General features: G+C 43.0%; 19 non-coding genes across 19 annotated transcripts; all 19 read left to right on the forward strand.

Moving 5' to 3' along the window:
- Positions 1-38: 38 nt before the first annotated feature.
- On the forward strand, positions 39-121 carry TRNAL-UAG (transfer RNA leucine (anticodon UAG)). Its single transcript has one exon. It is a non-coding gene; the product is annotated as a tRNA-Leu (tRNA).
- A 2,011-nt stretch (positions 122-2,132) lies between these two features.
- On the forward strand, positions 2,133-2,215 carry TRNAL-UAG (transfer RNA leucine (anticodon UAG)). Its single transcript has one exon. It is a non-coding gene; the product is annotated as a tRNA-Leu (tRNA).
- Positions 2,216-2,847: 632 nt separating this feature from the next.
- TRNAL-CAG (transfer RNA leucine (anticodon CAG)) lies at positions 2,848-2,930 on the forward strand. The gene has a single exon. It is a non-coding gene; the product is annotated as a tRNA-Leu (tRNA).
- A 1,297-nt stretch (positions 2,931-4,227) lies between these two features.
- TRNAL-UAG (transfer RNA leucine (anticodon UAG)) lies at positions 4,228-4,310 on the forward strand. The gene has a single exon. It is a non-coding gene; the product is annotated as a tRNA-Leu (tRNA).
- Positions 4,311-4,942: 632 nt separating this feature from the next.
- Positions 4,943-5,025, forward strand: TRNAL-CAG (transfer RNA leucine (anticodon CAG)). The gene has a single exon. It is a non-coding gene; the product is annotated as a tRNA-Leu (tRNA).
- Positions 5,026-6,324: 1,299 nt separating this feature from the next.
- On the forward strand, positions 6,325-6,407 carry TRNAL-UAG (transfer RNA leucine (anticodon UAG)). Its single transcript has one exon. It is a non-coding gene; the product is annotated as a tRNA-Leu (tRNA).
- Positions 6,408-7,039: 632 nt separating this feature from the next.
- TRNAL-CAG (transfer RNA leucine (anticodon CAG)) lies at positions 7,040-7,122 on the forward strand. Its single transcript has one exon. It is a non-coding gene; the product is annotated as a tRNA-Leu (tRNA).
- A 189-nt stretch (positions 7,123-7,311) lies between these two features.
- Positions 7,312-7,394, forward strand: TRNAL-AAG (transfer RNA leucine (anticodon AAG)). The gene has a single exon. It is a non-coding gene; the product is annotated as a tRNA-Leu (tRNA).
- A 1,025-nt stretch (positions 7,395-8,419) lies between these two features.
- On the forward strand, positions 8,420-8,502 carry TRNAL-UAG (transfer RNA leucine (anticodon UAG)). Its single transcript has one exon. It is a non-coding gene; the product is annotated as a tRNA-Leu (tRNA).
- A 904-nt stretch (positions 8,503-9,406) lies between these two features.
- Positions 9,407-9,489, forward strand: TRNAL-AAG (transfer RNA leucine (anticodon AAG)). Its single transcript has one exon. It is a non-coding gene; the product is annotated as a tRNA-Leu (tRNA).
- A 189-nt stretch (positions 9,490-9,678) lies between these two features.
- TRNAL-AAG (transfer RNA leucine (anticodon AAG)) lies at positions 9,679-9,761 on the forward strand. The gene has a single exon. It is a non-coding gene; the product is annotated as a tRNA-Leu (tRNA).
- Positions 9,762-10,781: 1,020 nt separating this feature from the next.
- On the forward strand, positions 10,782-10,864 carry TRNAL-UAG (transfer RNA leucine (anticodon UAG)). Its single transcript has one exon. It is a non-coding gene; the product is annotated as a tRNA-Leu (tRNA).
- A 906-nt stretch (positions 10,865-11,770) lies between these two features.
- On the forward strand, positions 11,771-11,853 carry TRNAL-AAG (transfer RNA leucine (anticodon AAG)). Its single transcript has one exon. It is a non-coding gene; the product is annotated as a tRNA-Leu (tRNA).
- Positions 11,854-12,879: 1,026 nt separating this feature from the next.
- On the forward strand, positions 12,880-12,962 carry TRNAL-UAG (transfer RNA leucine (anticodon UAG)). Its single transcript has one exon. It is a non-coding gene; the product is annotated as a tRNA-Leu (tRNA).
- Positions 12,963-13,594: 632 nt separating this feature from the next.
- On the forward strand, positions 13,595-13,677 carry TRNAL-CAG (transfer RNA leucine (anticodon CAG)). The gene has a single exon. It is a non-coding gene; the product is annotated as a tRNA-Leu (tRNA).
- Positions 13,678-13,866: 189 nt separating this feature from the next.
- Positions 13,867-13,949, forward strand: TRNAL-AAG (transfer RNA leucine (anticodon AAG)). Its single transcript has one exon. It is a non-coding gene; the product is annotated as a tRNA-Leu (tRNA).
- A 1,735-nt stretch (positions 13,950-15,684) lies between these two features.
- On the forward strand, positions 15,685-15,767 carry TRNAL-CAG (transfer RNA leucine (anticodon CAG)). Its single transcript has one exon. It is a non-coding gene; the product is annotated as a tRNA-Leu (tRNA).
- A 189-nt stretch (positions 15,768-15,956) lies between these two features.
- Positions 15,957-16,039, forward strand: TRNAL-AAG (transfer RNA leucine (anticodon AAG)). The gene has a single exon. It is a non-coding gene; the product is annotated as a tRNA-Leu (tRNA).
- A 1,026-nt stretch (positions 16,040-17,065) lies between these two features.
- On the forward strand, positions 17,066-17,148 carry TRNAL-UAG (transfer RNA leucine (anticodon UAG)). The gene has a single exon. It is a non-coding gene; the product is annotated as a tRNA-Leu (tRNA).
- Positions 17,149-17,572: the final 424 nt, after the last annotated feature.

Raw genomic sequence — 17,572 nt, forward strand, 5'->3', positions numbered from 1 at the left:
TCAGAGTGACTTTTATACATTTCTTAAGACTCTTCACTGTCAGGATGGCCGAGTGGTCTAAGGCGCTGTGTTTAGGCCGCAGTCTCCTCTGGAGGCGTGGGTTCGCATCCCACTTCTGACATGACTTTTGGAGATATAATCTTCTTCATCAGGATAACATCTGATGGAAGTTGCTTCTGTTCGTCTTCACCTGGGACGTTATTCTGTCCTCGTCTAGTCAAGAGAGCTTGGGTTTCTCATATATTTCTGTTGTACAAAGTCTTGCTGATAAAGTGCAATCCTTACCAAATGAGCTTAGGACCCATGTAAGAGCTCATCTAGAAGAGTCATTCTCTTGTATTCCCTGGCCAGACAGGCCATACAAATTTGGAAGAATGCCAAGCACCTGGTAGACAGCTGGACTCCGGCACACTTACAGCAATTTCCTCAGGGCAGTGATCAGGGGCTGCTTAGATTTGCGAATTCCACCCTATGTTGTGACATTGAGATCCCTTGTTGAATTTGCTTTAGTCAGCCAATATGTGGCTGTTGACTCAATTTCAAAGCAGCTTTGGGCCGTTCAAGTGGCTGGTGAATAGCACTTTCTCTTTGTACGCTTTAAAGGTCTAAAGAGTTCTTCATAGGTACTGCTCTGTATGGATTGTTCGAAGATCTGTTGGAAATGCTTATAATGGGATAAATAAATTGAGGGCATGCCTTTTCGGTACCAAACTTGCATGGCTGTCTGGCTTGTGGAAGGTGCTGCAAATGCAAGTCAGGATGCCGAGGGGTCTAAGGCGCTGCTTTCAGGTCGCAGTCTCTTCTGGAGGCGTGGGTTCAAATCCCACTTCTGACAAACCTGTGTTAAATATTCTTTTTTATTGAGGGAGAAAATCAGATCATTTCCCTCACATGGGCTTATATGGTTGTCTTTTTGGAAAAGTGCAGTGAGTTTTTTTCTTGCTATATCCACTTATGGCCTAAGATGTGTGTTTTTTTTGTTCACACTATCTTTCTCACTATGTAGATGGACAAGCAACATGTGGTCAGGATGGCCGAGTGGTCTAAGGAGCTGCATTAAGGCCGCAGTCTCTGCTGGAGGCGTGGGTTCGAATCCCACTTCTGACAAAACTTTAAGTCCATTTTGTCTCTGCGTTCCTTCAGAATCTCAGCTAAAAATTGGCAGTGCATATAATATCTGAATAAGTACCAAACTTCAGTTTCAACTGCAAATGAATTTGCCCAATTCTGTCTTCAAGCTCGTATAATATTCTTCTAGCACTAGTGGTGTTTTATGTGTTTTTTGGGGGGTGCCTAAAAAATCCCTTTTATTGAAGAAATGGCTTACATTCAGTCTTGTGATATTTTTGGTTTCCAATAAGTAGATTTTTATTTTTATGTAACCTCATTTTCTAATGATCCATTCAAGAGATGTTTTCACTATGAAATGAAGAGCAAGGGGAAGAGCACAAATGATAGAGCCAGTGAGTGAGATGGGGTGTTGAGGAAGGAGAGAATGAAACAAAGACAGAGTGAGTGAACGGCAGGTAGGCATAGAAGAGGAGACTAGAAGTGAAGGTGACTTGCTTTTCCCTGCTCTTGACCTCCCACCCATCTCAAACCAATCACAAACATACCTTCTATGCAACGTTGGTATGCATCACTTCACTCCTCAGCCAGTGAGGGTGAGTCCCAAGCCAGGGGCTAGAGAGCAAAAGAATGGATGTGCTCAGACGTTCCTTGCTAGGGACAGTTGATCTGAAACAAGGCCTGCTCTCTTGTTTCCAGCAAGGATCTAGAAATTCTGCATGAATCTGCAAGGCACATTGACAGCATAAATTTGCATAAACTGCCCCACCTTCTGCCTTCCTACTTCCTGAGCAGTAGTTGTTTGTGTATAAAGAGAGAGGTCGCAGGCAAGGTAATTTTGTGAGTAGGATACAGAACCCTAAATAGCTGGTGAGAGGTATAAGTTATTCTAAAAGCATAAAAACAGTACACCTGTGAAATGAAATGCTTTCATATGTGATCTTCTGTGTTTATTGTCCTGTGCAAAAAGTTGCACCTTGTGTTTGAAGGTTGAAATTATTTCAAGCTTGCATGGACGCAGAAATTTCTGAGTGACTTTTATACATTTCTTAGGACTCTCCACTGTCAGGATGGCCGAGTGGTCTAAGGCACTGTGTTTAGGCCGCAGTCTCCTCTGGAGGCGTGGGTTCGAATCCCACTTCTGACATGACTTTTGGAGATATAATCTTCTTCATCAGGATAACATCTGATGGAAGTTGCATCTGTTCGTCTTCACCTGGGACGTTATTCCGTCCTCGTCTAGTCAAGAGAGCTTGGGGTTCTCATATATTTCTGTTGTACAAAGTCTTGCTGATAAAGTGCAATCCTTACCAAATGAGCTTATGACCCATGTAAGAGCTCATCTAGAAGAGTCATTCTCTTGTATTCCCTGGCCAGACAGGCCATACACATTTGGAAGAATGCCAAGCACCTGGTAGACAACTGGACTCCAGCACACTTACAGCAATTTCCTCAGGGCAGTGATCAGGGGCTACTTAGATTTGCGAATTCCACCCTATGTTGTGACATTGAGATCCCTTGTTGAATTTGCTTTAGTCAGCCAAGATGTGGCTATTGACTCAATTTCAAAGCAGCTTTGGGCCGTTCAAGTGGCTGGTGAATAGCACTTTCTCTTTGTACTCATTAAAGGTCTAAAGAGTTCTTCATAGGTACTGCTCTGTATGGATTGTTCAAAGATCTGTTGGAAATGCTTATAATGGGATAAATAAATTGAGGGCATGCCTTTTCGGTACCCCACTTGCATGGCTGTCTGGCTTGTGGAAGGTGCTGCAAATGCAAGTCAGGATGGCTGAGTGGTCTAAGGTGCTGCGTTCAGGTCGCAGTCTCTTCTGGAGGCGTGGGTTCAAATCCCACTTCTGACAAACCTGTGTTTAATCTTCTTTTTTCTTGAGGGAGAAAATCAGATCATTTCCCTCACATGGGCTTATATGGTTGTCTTTTTGGAAAAGTGCAGTGAGTTTTTTTCTTGCTATAGCCACTCATGGCCTAAGATGTGTGTTTTTTTTGTTCACACTATCTTTCTAACTATGTAGATGAACAAGCAACATGTGGTCAGGTTGGCCGAATGGTCTAAGGTGCTGCGTTAAGGCCGCAGTCTCTCCTGGAGGCGTGGGTTCGAATACCACTTCTGACAAAACTTTAAGTCCATTTTGTCTCTGCGTTCCTTCAGAATCTCAGCTAAAAATTGGCAGTGCATATAATATCTGAATAAGTACCAAACTTCAGTTTCAACTGCAAATGAATTCGCCCAATTCTGTCTTCAAGTTCGTATAATATTCTTCTAGCACTAGTGGTGTTTTATGTGTTTTTTGGGGGGTGCCTAAAAAATCCCTTTTATTGAAGAAATGGCTTACATTCAGTCTTGTGATATTTTTGGTTTCCAATAAGTAGATTTTTAATTTTATGTAACCTCATTTTCTAATGATCCATTCAAGAGATGTTTCCACTATGAAATGAAGAGCAAGGGGAAAGAGCACAAATGATAGAGCCAGTGAGTGAGATGGGGTGTTGAGGAAGGAGAGAATGAAACAAAGACAGAGTGAGTGAACGGCAGGTAGGCATAGAAGAAGAGACTAGAAGTGAAGGTGACTTGCTTTTCCCTGCTCTTGACCTCCCACCCATCTCAAACCAATCACAAACATACCTTCTATGCAACGTTGGTATACAGAACTTCACTCCTCAGCCAGTAAGGGTGAGTCCCAAGCCAGGGGCTAGAGAGCAAAAGAATGGATGTGCTCAGACGTTCCTTGCTAGGACAGTTGATCTGAAACAAGGCCTGCTCTCTTGTTTCCAGCAAGGATCTAGAAATTCTGCATGAATCTGCAAGGCACATTGACAGCATAAATTTGCATAAACTGCCCCACCTTCTGCCTTCCTACTTCCTAAGCAGTAGTTGTTTGTGTATAAAGAGAGAGGTCGCAGGCAAGGTAATTTTGTGAGTAGGATACAGAACCCTAAATAGCTGGTGAGAGGTATAAGTTATTCTAAAAGCATAAAAACAGTACACCTGTGAAATGAAATGCTTTCATATGTGATCTTCTGTGTTTATTGTCCTGTGCAAAAAGTTGCACCTTGTGTTTGAAGGTTGAAATTGTTTCAAGCTTGCATGGACGCAGAAATTTCTGAGTGACTATCATACATTTCTTAAGACTCTCCACTGTCAGGATGGCCGAGTGGTCTAAGGCGCTGTGTTTAGGCCGCAGTCTCCTCTGGAGGCGTGGGTTCGAATCCCACTTCTGACATGACTTTTGGAGATATAATCTTCTTCATCAGGATAACATCTGATGGAATTTGCATCTGTTCGTCTTCACCTGGGACGTTATTCCGTCCTCGTCTAGTCAAGAGAGCTTGGGTTTCTCATATATTTCTGTTGTACAAAGTCTTGCTGATAAAGTGCAATCCTTACCAAATGAGCTTAGGACCCATGTAAGAGCTCATCTAGCAGAGTCATGCTCTTGTATTCCCTGGCCAGACAGGCCATGCAAATTTGGAAGAATGTCAAGAACCTGGTAGACAGCTGTACTCCAGCACACTTACAGCAATGTCCTCAGGGCTGTGATCAGGGGCTGCTTAGATTTGCGTATTCCACCCTATGTTGTGACATTGAGCTCCCTTGTTGAATTTGCTTTAGTCAGCCAAGATGTGGCTGTTGACTCAATTTCAAAGCAGCTTTGGGCCGTTCAAGTGGCTGGTGAATAGCACTTTCTCTTTGTACGCTTTAAAGGTCTAAAGAGTTCTTCATAGTTACTGCTCTGTATGGATTGTTCAAAGATCTGTTGGAAATGCTTATAATGGGATAAATAAATTGAGGGCATGCCTTTTCGGTACCCCACTTGCATGGCTGTCTGGCTTGTGGAAGGTGCTGCAAATGCAAGTCAGGATGGCCGAGTGGTCTAAGGCGTTGCGTTCAGGTCGCAGTCTCTTCTGGAGGCGTGGGTTCAAATCCCACTTCTGACAAACCTGTGTTTAATCTTCATTTTTCTTGAGGGAGAAAATCAGATCATTTCCCTCACATGGGCTTATATCGTTGTCTTTTTGGAAAAGTGCAGTGAGTTTTTTTCTTGCTATAGCCACTTATGGCCTAAGATGTGTGTTTTTTTTGTTCACACTATCTTTCTCACTATGTAGATGGACAAGCAACATGTGGTCATGATGGCCGAGTGGTCTAAGGCGCTGCGTTAAGGCTGCAGTCTCTCCTGGAGGCGTGGGTTCGAATCCCACTTCTGACAAAACTTTAAGTCCATTTTGTCTCTGCGTTCCTTCAGAATCTCAGCAAAAAATTGGCAGTGCATACAATATCTGAATAAGTACCAAACTTCAGTTTCAACTGCAAATGAATTTGCCCAATTCTGTCTTCAAGCTCTTATAATATTCTTCTAGCACTAGTGGTGTTTTATGTGTTTTTTGGGGGGTGCCTAAAAAACTCCCTTTTATTGAAGAAATGGCTTACATTCAGTCTTGTGATATTTTTGGTTTCCAATAAGTAGATTTTTAATTTTATGTAACCTCATTTTCTAATTATCCATTCAAGAGATGTTTCCACTATGAAATGAAGAGCAAGGGGAAAGAGCACAAATGATAGCGCGAGTGAGTGAGATGGGGTGTTGAGGAAGGAGAGAATGAAACAAAGACAGAGTGAGTGAACGGCAGGTAGGCATAGAAGAGGAGACTAGAAGTGAAGGTGACTTGCTTTTCCCTGCTCTTGACCTCCCACCCATCTCAAACCAATCACAAACATACCATCTATGCAACGTTGGTATGCAGAACTTCACTCCTCAGCCAGTGAGGGTGAGTCCCAAGCCAGGGGCTAGAGAGCAAAAGAATGGATGTGCTCGGACGTTCCTTGCTAGGGACAGTTGATCTGAAACAAGGCCTGCTCTCTTGTTTCCAGCAAGGATCTAGAAATTCTGCATGAATGTGCAAGGCACATTGCCAGCATAAATTTGCATAAACTGCCCCACCTTCTGCCTTCCTACTTCCTGAGCAGTAGTTGTTTGTGTATAGAGAGAAAGGTCGCAGGCAAGGTAATTTTGTGAGTAGGATACAGAACCCTAAATAGCTGGTGAGAGGTATAAGTTATTCTAAAAGCATAAAAACAGTACACCTGTGAAATGAAATGCTTTCATATGTGATCTTCTGTGTTTATTGTCCTGTGCAAAAAGTTGCACCTTGTGTTTGAAGGTTGAAATTATTTCAAGCTTGCATGGACGCAGAAATTTCAGAGTGACTTTTATACATTTCTTAGGACTCTTCACTGTCAGGATGGCCGAGTGGTCTAAGGCGCTGTGTTTAGGCCGCAGTCTCCTCTGGAGGCGTGGGTTCGAATCCCACTTCTGAAATGACTTTTGGAGATATAATCTTCTTCATCAGGATAACATCTGATGGAAGTTGCTTCTGTTCGTCTTCACCTGGGACGTTATTCTGTCCTCGTCTAGTCAAGAGAGCTTGGGTTTCTCATATATTTCTGTTGTACAAAGTCTTGCTGATAAAGTGCAATCCTTACCAAATGAGCTTATGACCCATGTAAGAGCTCATCTAGAAGAGTTATTCTCTTGTATTCCCTGGCCAGACAGGCCATACAAATTTGGAAGAATGCCAAGCACCTGGTAGACAGCTGGACTCCAGCACACTTACAGCAATTTCCTCAGGGCAGTGATCAGGGGCTGCTTAGATTTGCGAATTCCACCCTATGTTGTGACATTGAGATCCCTTGTTGAATTTGCTTTAGTCAGCCAAGATGTGGCTATTGACTCAATTTCAAAGCAGCTTTGGGCCGTTCAAGTGGCTGGTGAATAGCACTTTCTCTTTGTACTCATTAAAGGTCTAAAGAGTTCTTCATAGGTACTGCTCTGTATGGATTGTTCAAAGATCTGTTGGAAATGCTTATAATGGGATAAATAAATTGAGGGCATGCCTTTTCGGTACCCCACTTGCATGGCTGTCTGGCTTGTGGAAGGTGCTGCAAATGCAAGTCAGGATGGCCGAGTGGTCTAAGGTGCTGCGTTCAGGTCGCAGTCTCTTCTGGAGGCGTGGGTTCAAATCCCACTTCTGACAAACCTGTGTTTAATCTTCTATTTTCTTGAGGGAGAAAATCAGATCATTTCCCTCACATGGGCTTATATGGTTGTCTTTTTGGAAAAGTGCAGTGAGTTTTTTTCTTGCTATAGCCACTCATGGCCTAAGATGTGTGTTTTTTTTGTTCACACTATCTTTCTCACTATGTAGATGAACAAGCAACATGTGGTCAGGATGGCCGAGTGGTCTAAGGCGCTGAGTTAAGGCCGCAGTCTCTCCTGGAGGCGTGGGTTCAAATCCCACTTCTGACAAAACTTTAAGTCCATTTTGTCTCTGCGTTCCTTCAGAATCTCAGCTAAAAATTGGCAGTGCATATCATTTCTGAATAAGTACCAAACTTCAGTTTCAACTGCAAATGAATTTGCCCAATTCTGTCTTCAAGCTCGTATAATATTCTTCTAGCACTAGTGGTGTTTTATGTGTTTTTGGGGGGTGCCTAAAAAATCCCTTTTATTGAAGAAATGGCTTACATTCAGTCTTGTGATATTTTTGGTTTCCAATAAGTAGATTTTTATTTTTATGTAACCTCATTTTCTAATGTTCCATTCAAGAGATGTTTCCACTATGAAATGAAGAGCAAGGGGAAAGAGCACAAATGATAGAGCCAGTGAGTGAGATGGGGTGTTGAGGAAGGAGAGAATGAAACAAAGACAGAGTGAGTGAACGGCAGGTAGGCACAGAAGAGGAGACTAGAAGTGAAGGTGACTTGCTTTACCCTTCTCTTGACCTCCCACCCATCTCAAACCAATCACAAACATACCTTCTATGCAACGTTGGTATGCAGAACTTCACTCCTCAGCCAGTGAGGGTGAGTCCCAAGCCAGGGGCTAGAGAGCAAAAGAATGGATGTGCTCAGACGTTCCTTGCTAGGGACAGTTGATCTGAAACAAGGCCTGCTCTCTTGTTTCCAGCAAGGATCTAGAAATTCTGCATGAATCTGCAAGGCACATTGACAGCATAAATTTGCATAAACTGCCCCACCTTCTGCCTTCCTACTTCCTGAGCAGTAGTTGTTTGTGTATAAAGAGAGAGGTCGCAGGCAAGGTAATTTTGTGAGTAGGATACAGAACCCTAAATAGCTGGTGAGAGGTATAAGTTATTCTAAAAGCATAAAAACAGTACACCTGTGAAATGAAATGCTTTCATATGTGATCTTCTGTGTTTATTGTCCTGTGCAAAAAGTTGCACCTTGTGTTTGAAGGTTGAAATTATTTCAAGCTTCCATGGACGCAGAAATTTCTGAGTGACTTTTATACATTTCTTAGGACTCTCCACTGTCAGGATGGCCGAGTGGTCTAAGGTGCTGTGTTTAGGCCGCAGTCTCCTCTGGAGGCGTGGGTTCGGATCCCACTTCTGACATGACTTTTGGAGATATAATCTTCTTCATCAGGATAACATCTGATGGAAGTTGCATCTGTTCGTCTTCACCTGGGACGTTATTCCGTCCTCGTCTAGTCAAGAGAGCTTGGGGTTCTCATATATTTCTGTTGTACAAAGTCTTGCTGATAAAGTGCAATCCTTACCAAATAAGCTTAGGACCCATGTAAGAGCTCATCTAGAAGAGTCATGCTCTTGTATTCCCTGGCCAGACAGGCCATGCAAATTTGGAAGAATGCCAAGCACCTGGTAGACAGCTGTACTCCAGCACACTTACAGCAATGTCCTCAGGGCTGTGATCAGGGGCTGCTTAGATTTGCGTATTCCACCCTATGTTGTGACATTGAGCTCCCTTGTTGAATTTGCTTTAGTCAGCCAAGATGTGGCTGTTGACTCAATTTCAAAGCAGCTTTGCGCCGTTCAAGTGGCTGGTGAATAGCACTTTCTCTTTGTACGCTTTAAAGGTCTAAAGAGTTCTTCATAGGTACTGCTCTGTGTGGATTGTTCAAAGATCTGTTGGAAATGCTTATAATGGGATAAATAAATTGAGGGCATGCCTTTTCGGTACCAAACTTGCATGGCTGTCTGGCTTGTGGAAGGTGCTGCAAATGCAAGTCAGGATGGCTGAGTGGTCTAAGGCGCTGAGTTCAGATCGCAGTCTCTTCTGGAGGCGTGGGTTCAAATCCCACTTCTGACAAACCTGTGTTTAATCTTCTTTTTTCTTGAGGGAGAAAATCAGATCATTTCCCTCACATGGGCTTATATGGTTGTCTTTTTGGAAAAGTGCAGTGAGTTTTTTTCTTGCTATAGCCACTTATGGCCTAAGATGTGTGTTTTTTTTGTTCACACTATCTTTCTCACTATGTAGATGGACAAGCAACATGTGGTCAGGATGGCCGAGTGGTCTAAGGCGCTGCGTTAAGGCCGCAGTCTCTCCTGGAGGCGTGGGTTCAAATCCCACTTCTGACAAACCTGTGTTTAATCTTCTTTTTTCTTGAGGGAGAAAATCAGATCATTTCCCTCACATGGGCTTATATGGTTGTCTTTTTGGAAAAGTGCAGTGAGTTTTTTTCTTGCTATAGCCACTTATGGCCTAAGATGTGTGTTTTTTTTGTTCACACTATCTTTCTCACTATGTAGATGGACAAGCAACATGTGGTCAGGATGGCCGAGTGGTCTAAGGCGCTGCGTTAAGGCCACAGTCTCTCCTGGAGGCGTGGGTTCGAATCCCACTTCTGACAAATCTTTAAATGCATTTTGTCTCTGCGTTCCTTCAGAATCTCAGCTAAAAATTGGCAGTGCATATAATATCTGAATAAGTACCAAACTTCAGTTTCAAATGAATTTGCCCAATTCTGTCTTCAAGCTCGTATAATATTCTTCTAGCACTAGTGGTGTTTTATGTGTTTTTCGGGGGGTGCATAAAAAATCCCTTTTATTGAAGAAATGGCTTACATTCAGTCTTGTGATATTTTTGGTTTCCAATAAGTAGATTTTTAATTTTATGTAACCTCATTTTCTAATGATCCATTCAAGAGATGTTTCCACTATGAAATGAAGAGCAAGGGGAAAGAGCACAAATGATAGAGCGAGTGAGTGAGATGGGGTGTTGAGGAAGGAGAGAATGAAACAAAGACAGAGTGAGTGAACGGCAGGTAGGCATAGAAGAGGAGACTAGAAGTGAAAGTGACTTGCTTTTCCCTGCTCTTGACCTCCCACCCATCTCAAACCAATCACAAACATACCTTCTATGCAACGTTGGTATGCAGAACTTCACTCCTCAGCCAGTGAGGGTGAGTCCCAAGCCAGGGGCTAGAGAGCAAAAGAATGGATGTGCTCAGACGTTCCTTGCTAGGGACAGTTGATCTGAAACAAGGCCTGCTCTCTTGTTTCCAGCAAGGATCTAGAAATTCTGCATGAATGTGCAAGGCACATTGCCAGCATAAATTTGCATAAACTGCCCCACCTTCTGCCTTCCTACTTCCTGAGCAGTAGTTGTTTGTGTATAGAGAGAAAGGTCGCAGGCAAGGTAATTTTGTGAGTAGGATACAGAACCCTAAATAGCTGGTGAGAGGTATAAGTTATTCTAAAAGCATAAAAACAGTACACCTGTGAAATGAAATGCTTTCATATGTGATCTTCTGTGTTTATTGTCCTGTGCAAAAAGTTGTACCTTGTGTTTGAAGGTTGAAATTATTTCAAGCTTGCATGGACGCAGAAATTTCAGAGTGACTTTTATACATTTCTCAGGACTCTTCACTGTCAGGATGGCCGAGTGGTCTAAGGCGCTGTGTTTAGGCCGCAGTCTCCTCTGGAGGCGTGGGTTCGAATCCCACTTCTGAAATGACTTTTGGAGATATAATCTTCTTCATCAGGATAACATCTGATGGAAGTTGCTTCTGTTCGTCTTCACCTGGGACGTTATTCTGTCCTCGTCTAGTCAAGAGAGCTTGCGTTTCTCATATATTTCTGTTGTACAAAGTCTTGCTGATAAAGTGCAATCCTTACCAAATGAGCTTATGACCCATGTAAGAGCTCATCTAGAAGAGTCATTCTCTTGTATTCCCTGGCCAGACAGGCCATGCAAATTTGGAAGAATGCCAAGCACCTGGTAGACAGCTGTACTCCAGCACACTTACAGCAATGTCCTCAGGGCTGTGATCAGGGGCTGCTTAGATTTGTGTATTCCACCCTATGTTGTGACATTGAGCTCCCTTGTTGAATTTGCTTTAGTCAGCCAAGATGTGGCTGTTGACTCAATTTCAAAGCAGCTTTGGGCCGTTCAAGTGGCTGGTGAATAGCACTTTCTCTTTGTACTCATTAAAGGTCTAAAGAGTTCTTCATAGGTACTGCTCTGTATGGATTGTTCAAAGATCTGTTGGAAATGCTTATAATGGGATAAACTTATTGAGGGCATGCCTTTTCCGCACCCCACTTGCATGGCTGTCTGGCTTGTGGAAGGTGCTGCAATTGCAAGTCAGGATGGCCGAGTGGTCTAAGGCGCGGCGTTCAGGTCGCAGTCTCTTCTGGAGGCGTGGGTTCAAATCCCACTTCTGATAACCCTGTGTTTAATCTTCTTTTTTCTTGAGGGAGAAAATCAGATCATTTCCCTCACATGGGCTTATATGGTTGTCTTTTTGGAAAAGTGCAGTGAGTTTTTTTTCTTGCTATAGCCACTCATCGCCTAAGATGTGTGTTTTTTTTTGTTCACACTATCTTTCTCACTATGTAGATGTTCAAGCAACATGTGGTCAGGATGGCCGAGTGGTCTAAGGCGCTGCGTTAAGGCCGCAGTCTCTCCTGGAGACGTGGGTTCGAGTCCCACTTCTGACAAAACTTTAAGTCCATTTTGTCTCTGCGTTCCTTCAGAATCTCAGCTAAAAATTGGCAGTGCATATAATATCTGAATAAGTACAAAACTTCAGTTTCAACTGCAAATGAATTTGCCCAATTCTGTCTTCAAGCTCGTATAATATTCTTCTAGCACTAGTGGTGTTTTATGTGTTTTTTGGGGGGTGCCTAAAATATCCCTTTTATTGAAGAAATGGCTTACATTCAGTCTTGTGATATTTTTGGTTTCCAATAAGTAGATTTTTAATTTTATGTAACCTCATTTTCTAATGATCCATTCAAGAGATGTTTCCACTATGAAATGAAGAGCAAGGGGAAAGAGCACAAATGATAGAGCCAGTGAGTGAGATGGGGTGTTGAGGAAGGAGAGAATGAAACAAAGACAGAGTGAGTGAACGGCAGGTAGGCATAGAAGAGGAGACTAGAAGTGAAGGTGACTTGCTTTTCCCTGCTCTTGACCTCCCACCCATCTCAAACCAATCACAAACATACCTTCTATTCAACGTTGGAATGCAGAACTTCACTCCTCAGCCAGTGAGGGTGAGTCCCAAGCCAGGGGCTAGAGAGCAAAAGAATGGATGTGCTCAGACGTTCCTTGCTAGGGACAGTTGATCTGAAACAAGGCCTGCTCTCTTGTTTCCAGCAAGGATCTAGAAATTCTGCATGAATCTGCAAGGCACATTGACAGCATAAATTTGCATAAACTGCCCCACCTTCTGCCTTCCTACTTCCTGAGCAGTAGTTGTTTGTGTATAAAGAGAGAGGTCGCAGGCAAGGTAATTTTGTGAGTAGGATACAGAACCCTAAATAGCTGGTGAGAGGTATAAGTTATTCTAAAAGCATAAAAACAGTACACCTGTGAAATGAAATGCTTTCATATGTGATCTTCTGTGTTTATTGTCCTGTGCAAAAAGTTGCACCTTGTGTTTGAAGGTTGAAATTATTTCAAACTTGCATGGACGCAGAAATTTCTGAGTGACTTTTATACATTTCTTAGGACTCTCCACTGTCAGGATGGCCGAGTGGTCTAAGGCGCTGTGTTTAGGCCACAGTCTCCTCTGGAGACGTGGGTTCGAATCCCACTTCTGACATGACTTTTGGAGATATAATCTTCTTCATCAGGATAACATCTGATGGAAGTTGCATCTGTTCGTCTTCACCTGGGACGTTATTCCGTCCTCGTCTAGTCAAGAGAGCTTGGGTTTCTCATATATTTCTGTTGTACAAAGTCTTGCTGATAAAGTGCAATCCTTACCAAATGAGCTTAGGACCCATGTAAGAGCTCATCTAGAAGAGTCACGCTCTTGTATTCCCTGGCCATACAGGCCATGCAAATTTGGAAGAATGCCAAGCACCTGGTAGACAGCTGTACTCCAGCACACTTACAGCAATGTCCTCAGGGCTGTGATCAGGGGCTGCTTAGATTTGCGTATTCCACCCTATTTTGTGACATTGAGCTCCCTTGTTGAATTTGCTTTAGTCAGCCAAGATGTGGCTGTTGACTCAATTTCAAAGCAGCTTTGGGCCGTTCAAGTGGCTGGTGAATAGCACTTTCTCTTTGTACGCTTTAAAGGTCTAAAGAGTTCTTCATAGGTACTGCTCTGTATGGATTGTTCAAAGATCTGTTGGAAATGCTTATAATGGGATAAATAAATTGAGGGCATGCCTTTTCGGTACCAAACTTGCATGGCTGTCTGGCTTGTGGAAGGTGCTGCAAATGCAAGTCAGGATGGCTGAGTGGTCTAAGGCGCTGTGTTCAGGACGCAGTCTCTTCTGGAGGCGTGGGTTCAAATCCCACTTCTGACAAACCTGTGTTTAATCTTCTTTTTTCTTGAGGGAGAAAATCAGATCATTTCCCTCACATGGGCTTATATGGTTGTCTTTTTGGAAAAGTGCAGTGAGTTTTTTTCTTGCTATAGCCACTTATGGCCTAAGATGTGTGTTTTTTTTGTTCACACTATCTTTCTCACTATGTAGATGGACAAGCAGCATGTGGTCAGGATGGCCGAGTGGTCTAAGGCGCTGCGTTAAGGCCGCAGTCTCTCCTGGAGGCGTGGGTTCGAATCCCACTTCTGACAAAACTTTAAGTCCATTTTGTCTCTGCTTTCCTTCAGAATCTCAGCTAAAAATTGGCAGTGCATATAATATCTGAATAAGTACCAAACTTCAGTTTCAACTGCAAATGAATTTGCCCAATTCTGTCTTCAAGCTCTTATAATATTCTTCTAGCACTAGTGGTGTTTTATGTGTTTTTTGGGGGGTGCCTAAAAAATCCCTTTTATTGAAGAAATGGCTTACATTCAGTCTTGTGATATTTTTGGTTTCCAATAAGTAGATTTTTAATTTTATGTAACCTCATTTTCTAATGATCCATTCAAGAGATGTTTCCACTATGAAATGAAGAGCAAGGGGAAAGAGCACAAATGATAGAGCGAGTGAGTGAGATGGGGTGTTGAGGAAGGAGAGAATGAAACAAAGACAGAGTGAGTGAACGGCAGGTAGGCACAGAAGAGGAGACTAGAAGTGAAGGTGACTTGCTTTACCCTGCTCTTGACCTCCCACCCATCTCAAACCAATCACAAACATACCTTCTATGCAACGTTGGTATGCAGAACTTCACTCCTCAGCCAGTGAGGGTGAGTCCCAAGCCAGGGACTAGAGAGCAAAAGAGTGGATGTGCTCAGACGTTGCTGGCTAGGGACAGTTGATCTGAAACAAGGCCTGCTCTCTTGTTTCAAGCAAGGATCTAGAAATTCTGCATGAATGTGCAAGGCACATTGCCAGCATAAATTTGCATAAACTGCCCCACCTTCTGCCTTCCTACTTCCTGAGCAGTAGTTGTTTGTGTATAGAGAGAAAGGTCGCAGGCAAGGTAATTTTGTGAGTAGGATACAGAACCCTAAATAGCTGGTGAGAGGTATAAGTTATTCTAAAAGCATAAAAACAGTACACCTGTGAAATGAAATGCTTTCATATGTGATCTTCTGTGTTTATTGTCCTGTGCAAAAAGTTGCACCTTGTGTTTGAAGGTTGAAATTATTTCAAGCTTGCATGGACGCAGAAATTTCTGAGTGACTTTTATACATTTCTTAGGACTCTTCACTGTCAGGATGGCCGAGTGGTCTAAGGCGCTGTGTTTAGGCTGCAGTCTCCTCTGGAGGCGTGGGATCGAATCCCACTTCTGAAATGACTTTTGGAGATATAATCTTCTTCATCAGGATAACATCTGATGGAAGTTACATCTGTTCGTCTTCACCTGGGACGTTATTCCGTCCTCGTCTAGTCAAGAGAGCTTGGGTTTCTCATATATTTCTGTTGTACAAAGTCTTGCTGATAAAGTGCAATCCTTACCAAATGAGCTTAGGACCCATGTAAGAGCTCATCTAGAAGAGTCATGCTCTTGTATTCCCTGGCCAGACAGGCCATGCAAATTTGGAAGAATGCCAAGCACCTGGTAGACAGCTGTACTCCAGCACACTTACAGCAATGTCGGCTGTGATCAGGGGCTGCTTAGATTTGCGTATTCCACCCTATGTTGTGACATTGAGCTCCCTTGTTGAATTTGCTTTAGTCAGCCAAGATGTGGCTGTTGACTCAATTTCAAAGTAGCTTTGGGCCGTTCAAGTGGCTGGTGAATAGAACTTTCTCTTTGTACGCTTTAAAGGTCTAAAGAGTTCTTCATAGGTACTGCTCTGTATGGATTGTTCAAAGATCTGTTGGAAATGCTTATAATGGGATAAATAAATTGAGGGCATGCCTTTCGGTACCCCACTTGCATGGCTGTCTGGCTTGTGGAAGGTGCTGCAAATGCAAGTCAGGATGGCCGAGTGGTCTAAGGCGCTGCGTTCAGGTCGCAGTCTCTTCTGGAGGCGTGGGTTCAAATCCCACTTCTGACAAACCTGTGTTTAATCTTCTTTTTTCTTGAGGGAGAAAATCAGATCATTTCCCTCACATGGGCTTATATGGTTGTCTCTTTGGAAAAGTGCAGTGAGTTTTTTTCTTGCTATAGCCACTTATGGCCTAAGATGTGTGTTTTTTTTGTTCACACTATCTTTCTCACTATGTAGATGGACAAGCAACATGTGGTCAGGATGGCCGAGTGGTCTAAGGCGCTGCGTTAAGGCCGCAGTCTCTCCTGGAGGCGTGGGTTCGAATCCCACTTCTGACAAAACTTTATCTCCATTTTGTCTCTGCGTTCCTTCAGATTCTCAGCTAAAAATTGGCAGTGCATATAATATCTGAATAAGTACCAAACTTCAGTGTCAACTTCAAATGAATTTGCCCAATTCTGTCTTCAAGCTCGTATAATATTCTTCTAGCACTAGTGGTGTTTTATGTGTTTTTTGGGGGGTGCCTAAAAAATCCCTTTTATTGAAGAAATGACTTACATTCAGTCTTGTGATATTTTTGGTTTCCAATAAGTAGATTTTTAATTTTATGTAACCTCATTTTCTAATGATCCATTCAAGAGATGTTTCCACTATGAAATGAAGAGCAAGGGGAAAGAGCACAAATGATAGAGCCAGTGAGTGAGATGGGGTGTTGAGAAAGGAGAGAATGAAACAAAGACAGAGTGAGTGAACGGCAGGTAGGCATAGAAGAGGAGACTAGAAGTGAAGGTGACTTGCTTTTCCCTGCTCTTGACCTCCCACTCATCTCAAACCAATCACAAACATACCTTCTATGCAACGTTGGTATGCAGAACTTCACTCCTCAGCCAGTGAGGGTGAGTCCCAAGCCAGGGGCTAGAGAGCAAAAGAATGGATGTGCTCAGACGTTCCTTGCTAGGGACAGTTGATCTGAAACAAGGCCTGCTCTCTTGTTTCCAGCAAGGATCTAGAAATTCTGCATGAATCTGCAAGGCACATTGACAGCATAAATTTGCATAAACTGCCCCACCTTCTGCCTTCCTACTTCCTGAGCAATAGTTGTTTGTGTATAAAGAGAGAGGTCGCAGGCAAGATAATTTTGTGAGTAGGATACAGAACCCTAACTAGCTGGTGAGAGGTATAAGTTATTCTAAAAGCATAAAAACAGTACACCTGTGAAATGAAATGCTTTCATATGTGATCTTCTGTGTTTATTGTCCTGTGCAAAAAGTTGCACCTTGTGTTTGAAGGTTGAAATTATTTCAAGCTTGCATGGACGCAGAAATTTCTGAGTGACTTTTATACATTTCTTAGGACTCTTCACTGTCAGGATGGCCGAGTGGTCTAAGGCGCTGTGTTTAGGCTGCAGTCTCCTCTGGAGGCGTGGGTTCGAATCCCACTTCTGAAATGACTTTTGGAGATATAATCTTCTTCATCAGGATAACATCTGATGGAAGTTGCATCTCTTCGTCTTCACCTGGGACGTTATTTCGTCCTCGTCTAGTCAAGAGAGCTTGGGTTTCTCATATATTTCTGTTTTACAAAGTCTTGCTGATAAAGTGCAATCCTTACCAAATGAGCTTAGGACCCATGTAAGAGCTCATCTAGAAGAGTCATGCTCTTGTATTCCCTGGCCAGACAGGCCATGCAAATTTGGAAGAATGCCAAGCACCTGGTAGACAGCTGTACTCCAGCACACTTACAGCAATGTCCTCAGGGCTGTGATCAGGGGCTGCTTAGATTTGTGTATTCCACCCTATGTTGTGACATTGAGCTCCCTTGTTGAATTTGCTTTAGTCAGCCAAGATGTGGCTGTTGACTCAATTTCAAAG

The sequence above is a fragment of the Lissotriton helveticus genome, chromosome 8 (genome assembly GCF_964261635.1).
Source record: "Lissotriton helveticus chromosome 8, aLisHel1.1, whole genome shotgun sequence".
NCBI lineage: Eukaryota > Metazoa > Chordata > Amphibia > Caudata > Salamandridae > Lissotriton > Lissotriton helveticus.